Below are 12918 nucleotides of genomic sequence, written 5' to 3'. Positions count from 1 at the left end.
GCTTTTACACCTATGGACCTGGGTGTCTCCATGTGCTCTAAAGTGTGGCCGCCGGACACGACATGGTCACCCAGCCAGGGTCGACCCCAGACTTATCCTCAAGGACCTTGGCGGGGGCAGCCCCTGCTAAGGGTGGGCTCCGACCTCCGGACCCCCTGCTCGGCCTGCAGCCCAGCATTCTTGGCAGCGCGGTTGACAGCTTCAAGAACATCTTCTCACACACGTTCTGTTTCGGCGCGGTCACCACGGGGGTGCCAGGGAGGTAGTGAAACACCAGGGCCAGGGCAAGTCAGCAACAGTCCCAGGCTACCCAGTCACCCCCTGGACATGGGCACAGTGGTTCCCGCCACCCGGGCTCCCGCGGCTCCAAATTCTGGGCTTCTCCTTCGCAGCAGCTTCTCCTGGGTGTGGACTGCTGCCTTCAATGGAGACCGCTCTCTGGTCCCTGCCTGCCTGCTGTCGGCCTCCACCACCAGACTCGAAGCTTCCTTAAGGCCCACTGTGCCTTTCCCCTACCCTCCAGAGTCTGCATGGGCCTCTAACCCCCTAGCTTGTGCCAAGGCCGGCTCCTTTTCCACCCCCGCGGGTCTCAGCCAATGGCACAGAGGGCCCACCCCCCACCCCGGTCCCCTCTATCACGCTGGCCATGTCATTTCCTTGTAGAGTCACCGGAATTGACAGTCACTATAGTCCAGTCCTTATCCCCTGGCTCCTTGGAGGAGGTAATCAGCTCAGTGAGGGCGGGGCTTTCATGCACGGCTGAACTCCAGTGCCTGGAAAACTTCATTGAATAAATGATTGAATGAGGGAATGGATTCAGAGTCTAACTCACAATAGATTCTCAGTAAATATTTTTTGAAAAGTTGCCGAAAGCGCATGACTTTTGACTATCAATCTAAACCTTTTTTCCTCCTCTGTGTGAATTCTGGGGGAAAAAAACTCCACTTCTGCCTCTCCCTGCGCACCCGCTCTTCCCCATCGAGGCGAATCATCCATTCAGTCTTTGCACCATCTCCTCTGCACCTTCCCAGGGTGCCCTGTGCAGAGCAGGGGCTTTTACGAGTTGTCTAAGGAATCCTCTCTCTAGTGCAGAGTTCTTGCTAAATCTAGAAGCAGCCCTGGTGTTTTTAATTCATCTTCGAGAACAACACCGAGAGAGGTTTCTAAATGACTGTTCCCGCCGGCCGTATTGGCCTTGCTGGGTTGGGGCCGTGACACTGGCCTTGGCTCTGCTTGGGGACCAGCTGTGTGATTCTGGGCAAGTCCCTGGATGCTCTGTCTTCTCTGTGAAGCACGGGTTGGGCCAGGGCTCTCAGAGGGAACTCATCTGGTGTTCCCAGCTCACGCAGGTGACTCCGGGCGGGCCGCCTGGAGTCGGCATCCCGGCAGCTTCCATCTCTGCCACCAACAAGCCCTTGCGCCCCATGTGCCTGGGCTTTCCTGCTTGAGACTCACATGTTATGAACAGGGAGCTGTACACTATCATTTAAAAATTAGTAGACCCATCAAAAAAGTTGAAATAGTACAGTGCACCTATGCCTTTCACCTAGATTGACAAAGTATAACATTTTGCCACATTTGCTTTCTCATTTCTCAAATACATTTCTCATTCTCTTTCTCTTTGTATGCGTGTGTGTTTTCTTTTTTTTTTTTCTTTTTTTTTTTTTTTTGCGGTACGCAGGCCTCTCACTGCTGTGGCCTCTCCCATTGCAGAGCACAGGCTCCGGACGCGCAGGCTCAGCAGCCATGGCTCACGGGCCCAGCCGCTCCGCGGCATGTGGGATCTTCCCAGACTGGGGCACAAACCCATGTCCCCTGCTTTGGCAGGCGGACTCTCAACCACTGCACCACCAGGGAAGCCCCCCTTTTTTTTTTTAATGAACCATTTGAAAGTTAAAGACACCATGCCTCTTGATCTCTAAATACTCAGAAGTTAACACTTTCTTCACATAACTATAATGTCATTCTCACGCCCAGGACAATTACCATCGACGCAAGTGACCTAACATGCCGTATATATTTGAATATCCCCCACCTCCATCCCAATGTTTTTCTAGTCCTTCTCCCTTGATCCAGGATCCAGCATCATACATTCAGTTACCCCGTTTTCTTAGTCAACTTGAAGCAGAAACCTGGAGAAGCTGATTATTTTTCATAACCCTTCTAGTTTCTTCTGGTTGTAGCACAGCCGAGGGGTGGTGCGCCTCCCTGGGAAGGCTGGTGGGTTGCTCCTTTCTGTAAAGGGTCTTTGATGCCCACTATTTCAAGCCTCTGCCAATTAAAAACTCATCTACAGCGGAGCCAGGGCCAGAAGCTCTGCTCCAGGGTCCACTGGGCAGTGACATCAATAAACTGAGAAAAGAGAAGCTGCAGCTCTGAACTACAGCCTCCCTGGACCCAGGGAGCTTTGGGGACTGTGAGAGCAGCCTCTTGGCCTCCTCTGCCTTTTAATTAGAGACAAAAAGTTCCAGTGTCTGAAAGCCAAGCGTGGCCCAGACATTTAGAACCAAGCTGCCCATATTCCCAAGTGCTTTGTCAAAAAAAAATGAACAATGCTGCTATCTGCCCTGTCCTTACAGAGAGAAGTCTGCTCGGTGCCGTTGCTGAAAACAGGAACCTGCCTTCTGCAAGCCTCTCTTGTTTCTAGCAGAGGAAGTTGTAACTGGTTTAGCAACTGCGCTTCTTGACAGCATGGGTTCCTCAGCACCGCACAAGGCTCACCCTGCCGCAGAAGCAGCAGCTGATGGAGAGGCGGTGATGGTGCTCCTGGCGGCCCTGCTTCAGCTACTCCCAGGGGAGACCATGCCCAGCTGCTGAAGGTATCTGGGGGGGCATGGGGGGGCTGGGGCGGGGGAGGCTTCAGGACCCCAGAGACACACAGCTGGTAGCAGGTGGACTTTCTGGAGACAGATGTGCTCTGGGACGACAGGCAGAGCCTGGTCCCAAGCGAGGCTCAGCACCTAACACGGCGGCTGGCACGTCGTGGCTGCTCAGTGATGGGGAACCGCACGGCAGGAAGGGCTGGGAGAGCTGGGACGGGCACGCTCCTGCCAGAGAAGGTTTTTTCCAGCCGCAGAACATCCTAGCACATAGCAGGCTTCTTACCGAGGGCTCTCCTGCTCGCTATTAGACTTTTTAGCAGCGTGACCTTGGGCGAGACATTTAAACCTCTCCAGGCCTTCATTCTCTCCTCTGTGAGGCAGGAATAATGGTACCCAACTCACACAGGTATCGAGCAGATGAAATGAGCTGACATATGCAAAGTGCCCAAGCCAGTTTCAGACACATAGTAGGTGCTCAATAAATGCTATCAGTGTGGAGTCATGATGTCTAAAGGTACGTGGAGCCCAGGCAGGTGGACATCACAATAGTGCTTCTAGGAGTTTGGGAGTGTGGATCTTCTGTGGGAAGATGCCAACGAGGGCGGATGATAATAAGCAACAAGGATCCAAGCAGGTGGGCTGTGTACAGGGCAGGAGCAGTATTAAAGGAAGGGCAAACACACCAGGCACATAAAACCTGAAAACAAGATGTGAGGAGTAGAAGAGATCTGGGAGAACCAGAATCCCCTCAGGAGTGTGGCACACTCCACATCTTTTTAGGTTCTTAGATGTCCAGAGAGCCTGGTGTCAGGGAAATGACCTGGGTTTTGGCCTCAGACTGTCCTGAATCAGGGTTATGCACGCAGAGTGAAGGGAAAGAGTCTGCCAAGCTGAGTGGCAGGGGAGGGGTGTTGCATGAAAGGTTCTTCTCCTGCACTCCTCGGCACAATCCTGTAAGATTACGATGATTATTTGCTTTTGACAAATGAGAAAATGAGGCTCAGAGAGGTTATGAATCTTGGTGATTCATCCAAGTCACACAGCTGGTGAGAGCCTCTGAGGGCTCCAACGGCTGAGGTGGGGAAGCGGGAGCCTTACCTCAGCGAGAGCAGATGTGGGAAGGACGAAAGTGTGTCTTTAAAGCAGTGCTTCTGTCTTAGGAGAAATAACACCCCATAGTTGCAAATCGTCTTTCTGTAGTTTGCTATAAGGTGCCGCAAACTGGGGCTGTGGTCCTTTTAAAACTGGGGAGGTAAGGCCAAATCAAAGTTCTGGCAAAATCTGGTGCAATCTATAGTCTCCAGTTGGAAAAATGCTATTCAAGAGTGCTTAACATGCTCTGACAAATATAACAGTAATAATATTAAAAAACGATTGCAGGGCAGAACTAGAGACACAGATGTAGAGAATAAATGTATGGACACCAAGGGGGCAAAGCGGGGCGGGGATGGTGGTGGGATGAACTGGGAGGTTGGGATTGACACGGATACACTGATGTGTATAAAATAGATAACTAAGGAGAACCTGCTGTATAAAAAGTAAATTAAATAAACTTCAAGAAAAGTAGTAATTAAAAAAAAACAAACGATGGAACAGACAGACTGAAAGCTATTTAGACTCCTGCATCTTAAACGGATCTAGAATCAGGGAAGTAAGACCAGGGAAACCCATTGTTTTAATCAGCTACACCTGGGCCAACGTTCTGGGTCAGCCACCAGTGAACTGAGTGACTCTGGGCAAGTTACTTTGCTTCTCTGAGGGTTAGTTTTTTCCTCGTAAAAAGAAGACCAGCTTCCGTGTGTGTTAGTAAGAAGTTTAAATTATATACAGTATGTAGGAGACGCTAAATACTAAATAGCAGCTATTAATATTATTCCTAACCCAGACAATTAAAGTACCCCAAGTTACTTGTATACCCCTAGGCAGTAAACAGTAGCAGACTGTGTTAAATATGATGGGTCAAACTGCACAGCCGATGACCTGGACATTCCTTCATGATTTTTCTGAACGCTTATTTCTAAGTGTTCCTCCATCTCATATAAGTGAAACAGACATGGGATGGGTAGGTTTGTATTGCACTGAAATCATTTTCCTATTACAGAAAAAATTTCCCCACGCTGAGCTTCGAGTGCGGGCGATGTATTTCCAAGGGGAGTGGATCTTTCTTAAAGACTTAGAAATGATTCATTTCAATAAACCCCAATCAGCTTCCTGCATTAATAGATGCTGCTGGGTTTTAATTTTTCATTTGACATTCAGCAAGAATTTATTTCCCCCAGCTCTGAAAGAAGCTGGAGCTTAAAATTCTCATTAAAATTTTCCAGCATGTGAGGCTAGAGCATTTGGTTCTTGTCAGCCAACGTGAGGGCCCTGTAAGCACATGTATCCATCCATCTGCCCACCCGTGCATCCATCTCTCCTTCCCTTAATGAATATGCGTTGAGGCTGTACTGTGTGACTGACTTCCTCCCTCTCCTTCCTCCCCAAGAGTTCCAAAGGAAATAAGTACACTGGGTCCGAACCACTTCCTCCTATCTGAGAACCACGAAGGGAGGGGTCTCATTTCATTACGGTAACTTGAGCTACAGACAGAAACTGTGTGGCCTCAAAGTGGCTCACTATTTTTGTCAAACAGCTTTGCAAAGTCACACTTCCCTCCTTGGCACCATCCAGGCAGCTGGGACCATGGCCGGGGGGCTCAGGGTTGGGGAGGGGGGAGGGAAGATGGGGAGACTCAAGGAGCTTCAGAAGAAAGTGGGAGTCGTCCTCCCAACTGTGCTCAGGGGCAGAGGGCCACCTTGAGAGGGTCAGGCTGCCCCTGAAAGCACAGCCCCGCCTGCCTGCACTGTGCTGGGTACTTGTAGATGGTAATTTTATCCACTCGACTGAATTCAGTGAGCGCTTACTATGTGCCAGGCACCTGCTAGGTAATGATTTTTCATTGAGCAATATAATAGACATGGGATCGTGTTCTCAGGGAGTTTATAACCTGGGGTTGTTAAAGAAACAAATACATAATGACGAACAGTGGTGTGAGCCACGAAGGGGACCGAGCCCAGGACAGAGAGCAGAGGGGAACCAGTTGTCACTGAAGTCTTTAAGTTTAGTTCTCACGTGAACCCTGGCAGGCGGCCGCGCTCCTTCTCAAAGTACAGATGTGCTATCTCCCCTACTCTTCCAGACTCCAGACCTTCCAAGTCACATGGACAGTCAGCTAAAAAATACATCCTCTGAACAGAACTTCTAAGCACCCAGGGTTCAGGACCCACTTCCCAACATACCACTTTATCAATATGCCTATTGGTCCATCTACTGAACACCTGTGATGTACCTGACCCTCTAGCACACAAGTGCCGTGATCTTGTCATAAAAAGGGGTCGATTCAGCTTTATGGAACCGTCTGTCCATTTCCTTATGCCTCAGAGCAGAGTATTTAAGAGTCAGGCTCTGGAGCCAGACGCCTGGGTTCAAACCCTGCCTTCTCTTTTACCAGCTTGGTGATAAACTCGGACAAGTGATGTACACTCTCTGGCCTGGGTTTCCTCAATCATACAAGAGGCATAATGACGGTGGCGTGTCTCTCGCAGGCACAGTGTCTCCTCAGTTTCCATCTATTCCTTTTATTTCCTTATGGAACATCTACCGTGTTCCAGCTCTGAGTGAAAACAGACTTCTGTCTTCACGGCACTTACAGTCATTCATCAAACAATCACAGAAGTGAGTGTCAGAATCATAATCTACTTCAGGTGACGCCGAAGAGATAAGGATGGAATGGTGAGCTGAAAAGGAGTAGCTCGGGGGTCCTCACCCCGGGCACCTGTGTGTTTCGACAAGTGATTCACGCGGGGCTCAGCACATGCAAATGCCGTTAGGAGGCAAGATATGAATTTTCATCTCGCTCCATAAGCTTATGAGCCTTGCTGGTGGTTCGTGTGTATGACCCAAAAGCAAAACTAAGTCTTGCTGGGAAAAGCGATGTAATAGAGGAATCACTAACTTCATGATCCCTGGGCCCACGTGTCCAGATGCCCTCCTCTTTCTAAGGAGTCCTGCATTTCCCAAGCATCCAGATTTGAAATGAAAGGAAAAGCCTATTTCATATTCACTGTTGTCCCATTCTGTCCAATTGTGTATCTGTGTGATCTAACATCAAAATAATTGTCTTTACGACTGTTTTCTCATTGCCAAGGATTATTCTCATTGCCCAGGATTCTCATTGTTAGCTTATAGGTTATGAGGGTATCCAGGACCCGGCCTGGGGCCTGAACCTCATTTGGACCATTTTTTGTCAGATGTGTTCAGTGTCCAGCAGGCTCACAGACTGGAGGTACCATATCCCACCAGCCCTGGGTATTGGCTGTGGCGGGGGGACTCTGAGTATGAAAAGCTGATCTAGAAAAAAAAGAAATGGGAACATTTGAAATTTTGCTTCAATGACGTGTTAAAAGCCATGAAGGGAAGGAGAGATGGATGCACGGGCTGGCAGATGGATGGATACATGTGCTCACACGGATCCCGTAGGTTTGGGGAGAAGGCACTTGCTTGTAGCACAGTTATTGTCAGCAGAGAGTTGAGCCACAGAGAGCCCCCCGCCCCTGTCCCGCAATGTGCTCGTTTTGTAACACCTACTCTCTAATCCTTACTCGTGAAAAATCCAGCAAGGCAGATATGGTTATGCTCGTTTTTTAAAATAAAAACAAACAAAAAACAGTGGAAAGAAGTTTAGTGACTTCCTAAGAGGTGAAACTGAGATTTGCCCCAGCACCAAGAGGTCCCAAATCTGGCTTCTTCCTACGACATCCTAAAATGACCATAAACTGTTTTCTAGGATGCATCCACCCTGGTCTTAGGGTAAAGCCAAGCCTCCCTTTTATCCTGAGGGCATATGAGATCCCCTTCCAGACACCCGAGGGTGGAAGGGGCTCGTGGACATGTGGGTCAGTGCTGGCAAATGGGCAATGGCTCTCTGTGGTGGACAGGGTGCTGGACAGGGGGTCATAGCACTTATCCAAACTTACTGAGCGACACTGAGCAGATGGTTTGCCCTCTCTGAGCCTTTTCTTTGTAATGTGAGGGCACTGAACTGCTCTGTTTCAGTTGGTGCTTTATGATATCCTAGGATCAGGGAGTCCTATCAGGAGAAACAAAGGGGCAAGAGTGCTGAGTCCCCAGCCTCCAACCGGCAGCTTGCTTTGATCTATTTTTCATGTGGAGCTTCTGGGGCAATTTTGTTAAAACAGGTTTCAACCAGCAGACCGTATCGCAGCCTCCTTCTCCATGGAGCATCAGGAGGAGAAGGTGGGCCTGGGGGGCAGGGAGGACACGCCTGTGGCTGCACCCGCCCGGAGAGGAGAGCAGGGAACGATGTGGGTCACAGGGGTGGTGCACCTGCCAAGCGAGGTCAGGATGTGGTGGGGTGCCCCCCGGAAATCCTGCGAGATCCTTGGCAGGGGAGCCAACCGATGCTAAGGCCCTGTCCCAGCTCTTATTGCCCCTGGTGCGGAGGGCAGACCACAGGCAGCCCTGAGCAAGTACCAAGGCAGTTGGGCGGATACCTGGGACCACTCACGGGGCACGGGGCAGGGGGTGGGGGGCACGGTAGTTGAGGCAAAAGGGCTGTGAGCCATTGTCTGGCCCAACTCTTTCCCCATCATATTTGAGAAGCCGAGGCCCAAGGAGGGGAAGGACTGCTCAAGCTTGCACGAGGCCCAAGGAGGGGAAGGACTGCTCAAGCTAGGTCAAGTTTGGTGACCTAGCTGGCCACCCAGTACCCCCAAGGGATCCAGCGTGGGTAAATCCGTAGCTATCCCATCTTACCAAACTTATCTCTGCTTAAATATGACCTTAATTTAATCCTCAGAATAACCCCTCAGGGCATGTATTAATATCTCAAATGTCTGCATTTGGAAATCGAGGATCAGAGACGTGCAATAACTCGCTAAAGGACACACAGCCAGTAGGCCAGGGAGCTGGAATCTGAACTCAGGCTTGCTTGCTTTGAAAACCCTCTTTGCAAGGCACCCTCATTCTTCTCTAGTTCTGCTTCTGATTATAAAAGCAATTCAGGCACATGGGAGAAAAATCGGGGCATTTTAGAAAGGAGTAAATACGAAATCGAGAAATTCACCTATAAAATCACTACTCAGAGAGAGCCCTTGGAAACATCTTGGCAATAATTTCCTTTAATATTTTTCTACATATATATGTTAAAGTTTTATAAAATTGAGATAGTATGAACATGACGAGTTTTGTTTGTTTGTTTTGGGTTCTTTTTTTCCCCCATAGCATTAATGGTTCTTTAAAACAATGCTTTGAAAGGCTGGAAAACATCCCACACGATTCACTCCTGCCCTTCTGACCATGCCAGGCGACCTAACAGTGGCCATGATAGCTGAACCTGAGCAGGCCCTAACTGGCTTCTCTCTCCTGTCCCTCCTGCCCCGCCCGCCCTTCCCAGCCAGATCCCCAGCCCTGGGCTTCCAAACATTGCCACCTGACATCCAAGAGACCCCTCGGGACCTCTGAGCCCCCTGGACTGAAGTTTCACCCTAAAGTTTATGGTCCCCGAAGCTTGCTTTGATGACCTTTCAAAATCACTTTCCATTGAGTTCTTGGGCTGGACCAGAGGGCAGAGAAGCAGGACAGCATTTCATGGTCAGTTGAGAGCAGGGGTTTTGGGGTCAGGCAGACCTGGTTTAAAACCCATTGGTCCTCTTACTGATCGTATAACCTTGGACACGTTACTTAATTTATGTCGCCTGTAGAGCAGGGCTGCTGTGAGCCACCCAGGGGACGAAGGCTGTACAATGCTGAGCCAGGTGCCTGGCAGAGGAAGGGCTGAGCACCTAAGGTGGTGCTGCTGTGGGGGGTTGGATGTGACGGGTGAAGAGGGTCCCCACCCGGGCCATCTGCTCCCACACCTTAGAAGCAGGTCACGTGGGTGGGCTTCCCGCTGTCACGCTCTGTGGAAGAAATACCTAGGGCCAAAGGGAGGGTTCCATCCCTAAGTAGGTGTTCACATTCCAACTGTCGCCAAGGTTTCCCAACTGTCCCAGACCTGCCTTCCCTTGGTTGGGGCTCCTCGAGCTGTCGCCCCCTTGCCATACGATGAAGGGGTTCAGGTTACTTCCTTTCCCACAGCGAGGCCTGGCTTTTAGAAGCACCAAGTGGATAAGATGCACAGAGCTGTCCTGGGATGCTGCCCTGGGAGTGGAAGGCTCTGAGAAGTCTGAGCCCCTGTGTCCACACGATAACGCAGAGCATGTGACAAAAGGATCCCTGATCTGGTCAAACAGAAACCAGCTGGAGACGGCACAGCCCACACTCCTGTGACCTCTCCACGCCAGGTGTCCGCTCAAAGGGTGGCCAGCCATTTGCTGAACAGAGTCCCTCGGGGACCTGGCTTCCAGTGGAGATGGCAGCATGGCCCTGGGAAAAGGACGTGGGCTCTGAAGCCAGGAGGGGAAGGTAGGCCCCTGCATCCCTGGTCTCCGGGGCTCCAGCCCCAGGTGTGTGGGTAGGGGAGCTAACTGGCTGACCCCTACACAGAGAAGGTGAGCTGGGAAACTCTGCCTCCTGGGATGCTGGGAAGATAAAAGGCAGTGGCATCTGCTAATTGCCCACCAGGAGGTGGACATATAGCACACCTGAACTGCCTGGCCTGGATCCCGAGGGATGTAAAGACAAGGCTTGGGTTCTGTCTAATGGGACTTCATAAGAAAGTGACAGTGGGTCTTTTCTCTTAGTAATAATTTTCCAAAGGTCACTGAGTCTTGATTGCTAGAATTGAAAGGGATTCAGTGGCTCTCTCTTTGGAGATCACCTTTTCCACTCATCTCATTTTTAAGAAGGCCCAAGGTCATGCAGAGAAAAAGAAGCGTTGGTCCAAAGACTGGGGGAAAACGAAGAGGCGGAGGCCAGTTTCAATCCTCTGACATCACAAAGAAAAGGGAGAAGGAAAGCAAGACTGTTCACAGCCAATGTTAATTAACTCATTTCTCTGTGGCTCTCTCCTTATTGTTTCTAGAAGCATTTGTCTCTCATACCCTCGCTCCCACCTCCAGCCACTGCATAAAACTGTCACAGATTAAATCAGATTGTTCAGTCATTTCATTGGGGAGACCCCAGCTCTCAGTCCCTGGAGGCACTTCCGCTCTTCTCAAATCAAAGCCTCTTTCAGATGAGTTCACTCCTACTTGGAGTCGGTAGGAAGCCAGCGAGCAGACCTCTAAGGGGCAGCTGGACCGATGAGCTTTTCTGAAAAGCGCGGGCAGGATACGGTGCTTGCAGCCCAGCCCAGCCCCTGCTCACAGCTTGCGCCCACCTGCCAGACAGAAACAAGGAGAGGACCGAGAACCCGGGCTCCCAGCCTCCACTCCACTTTCTCATCTCGAGACCGTGGGTATGTTTCTTTCCTCGGATGGACCTCAGTTTTCCCATCTGTAAAATGCAATTTTCAATCTTTTGTTTTGTTTTGTTTTTCTATATTGGATTCCCTGAACTCCTCCAAATAGCACACAAATGCCAGAGAAGAATTATAAAGTTGTTAGACAGAGAGGTGAAGTTAAGAGTTCACTTGGATAGATAACAAAGTCTCTCCCCGCGACTTTTCTGGAGTTGTTGATGTAGAGACCAGTGTTGGACATGATGGCTAGAGGCTGTCGCTTGGAAGTGGCTCGGGGAGAAGACGGAGTAGGCGGACGGCTAAGACAAGCTGCAGAGAAGGGGCCTGGGATGCCTGCAGGGGTGGGAGCTCACCTGCCTATTGGTGCTCTGGTCGGGGGAGAAAGGCACAAGCCCTGGGGTCTAGCCGATCGTGGAGGCCAAGCATCAGGCTGCAGGGAGCAGAGTGGCATTGTTCGAGGAGTCAGGTGACGGGGCGGGCGGTGAGGACCCTCAGGAGAGTGAGGGGTGAGGCCAGCACACATTTCAGAGTCATCTCCGCACGAGAGGGCTGCCAGGGCCTCTCCTCCACCTGTCCTGAGAGCTTTCTCTAGAGGCCTGAAGACCTTGGTGATAACAGAGAGGGAGGCTGAGGGACTGGGGAGACTGTGGGCTCTAGAAAGGCACTGGGAGCAGGACGGAGGCAGCAGGTGCCTCTCGAACATCTGTGCATCTCATGTGGGGCGCTGGCCCCCCAGGCAGTCTGCTTGCTTCGCTCCTTCCCTGGACCAACCTCAGGTGGGGCCCCAGAGGCGGTGGCCTTCCCTGTCCTCCGGGTGGGACCCCGTGGGCCACCTTCCTCCGGGCACTGGCTCAGGGTCCTGCACAGGAGACGCTGAACTGCAGGGAATGAGGTTGCCAGTCCCTCCACTGGTGTGGTTTCCCCAGCACTTTTTTGGGAGCACATTTCTGGGAGTGCCTACACCAGACCAGGGACCGGCCAGGGACAAAGAAAACTCGTCCTTGCCCCCTGGAGCCAGGGTGCTGCTGTTAAAACATGCCCCACCTGCAGGAAGGGCCCTGACCTTGCATCGGGAGGGGCCTCACCCTTAAACTATGCCCATTGTGTCCAGTCACAAAGACCAACAGGATCAGAAGACAGGACTCCTCATTTGAGCATGTGGCCCATTCCAGCCACATGTTCTGCAGTGCATCATGAGTTTACAGTTTTTGCAAGTCTTGCCATTTTCTTGGGAACAGCACAATGATACTACAATCTGTTGGCTTGAGTTGTAAGTGATAAACTGTCCATGTAAGTAGTTAAAATAGATTAACTTTCAAAGAACACTCACTCTGGTTTTCCTTGTTTCATAATATACCAGGTATCCCCTCCCCCCAGTTAGGAAGCGCTGCAGACCTCCCTCAGCCTCTGAAAGGCCTTGCTCTGAGAGCATCCATCTTTCTAGTATCTGAAACTGTAATGCATAAAGGAAGGATGTAAGGCCAGGCTGGGGGTTGGACTAGCTGACTTTGGGACCCTTTCAAACTCATGAGGCATTGCTCTTAAACTGGAGACAAACAATGGGGTGGAATGCAAGTTTCCCAGTGGGCTGGACACCGGCTGGGGGATTCTGCCCCATCAACTGTCTTTGTCCCCAGGAGACGGGAATAGTTCTGTCTAAGGATGTGGCCTCCTTCTCTGTGCCTCAAGCAG

At 50.8% G+C, this 12918-nt stretch overlaps 2 protein-coding genes across 4 annotated transcripts in view; one reads left to right on the top strand and one right to left on the bottom strand.

Annotated features, from left to right (window-relative positions):
* The window catches only part of TG (thyroglobulin), a 241822-nt gene that overhangs the window by 54245 nt on the left and 174659 nt on the right, over positions 1 to 12918 (bottom strand). The window lies entirely within an intron of this gene.
* SLA (Src like adaptor) overlaps positions 1 to 12918 on the top strand; it is an 83712-nt gene that overhangs the window by 47100 nt on the left and 23694 nt on the right. For all 3 annotated transcript variants that reach the window (XM_060287387.2, XM_030875857.2, XM_030875855.2), the window contains exon 2: positions 2580 to 2819. The gene's annotated coding sequence lies outside the window, so the exon portion shown is untranslated. The remainder of the gene's footprint in view (positions 1 to 2579; positions 2820 to 12918) is intronic.

Source organism: Globicephala melas, chromosome 17 (genome assembly GCF_963455315.2).
Source record: "Globicephala melas chromosome 17, mGloMel1.2, whole genome shotgun sequence".
NCBI lineage: Eukaryota > Metazoa > Chordata > Mammalia > Artiodactyla > Delphinidae > Globicephala > Globicephala melas.
This window is presented reverse-complemented; position numbering and strand designations above follow the sequence as displayed.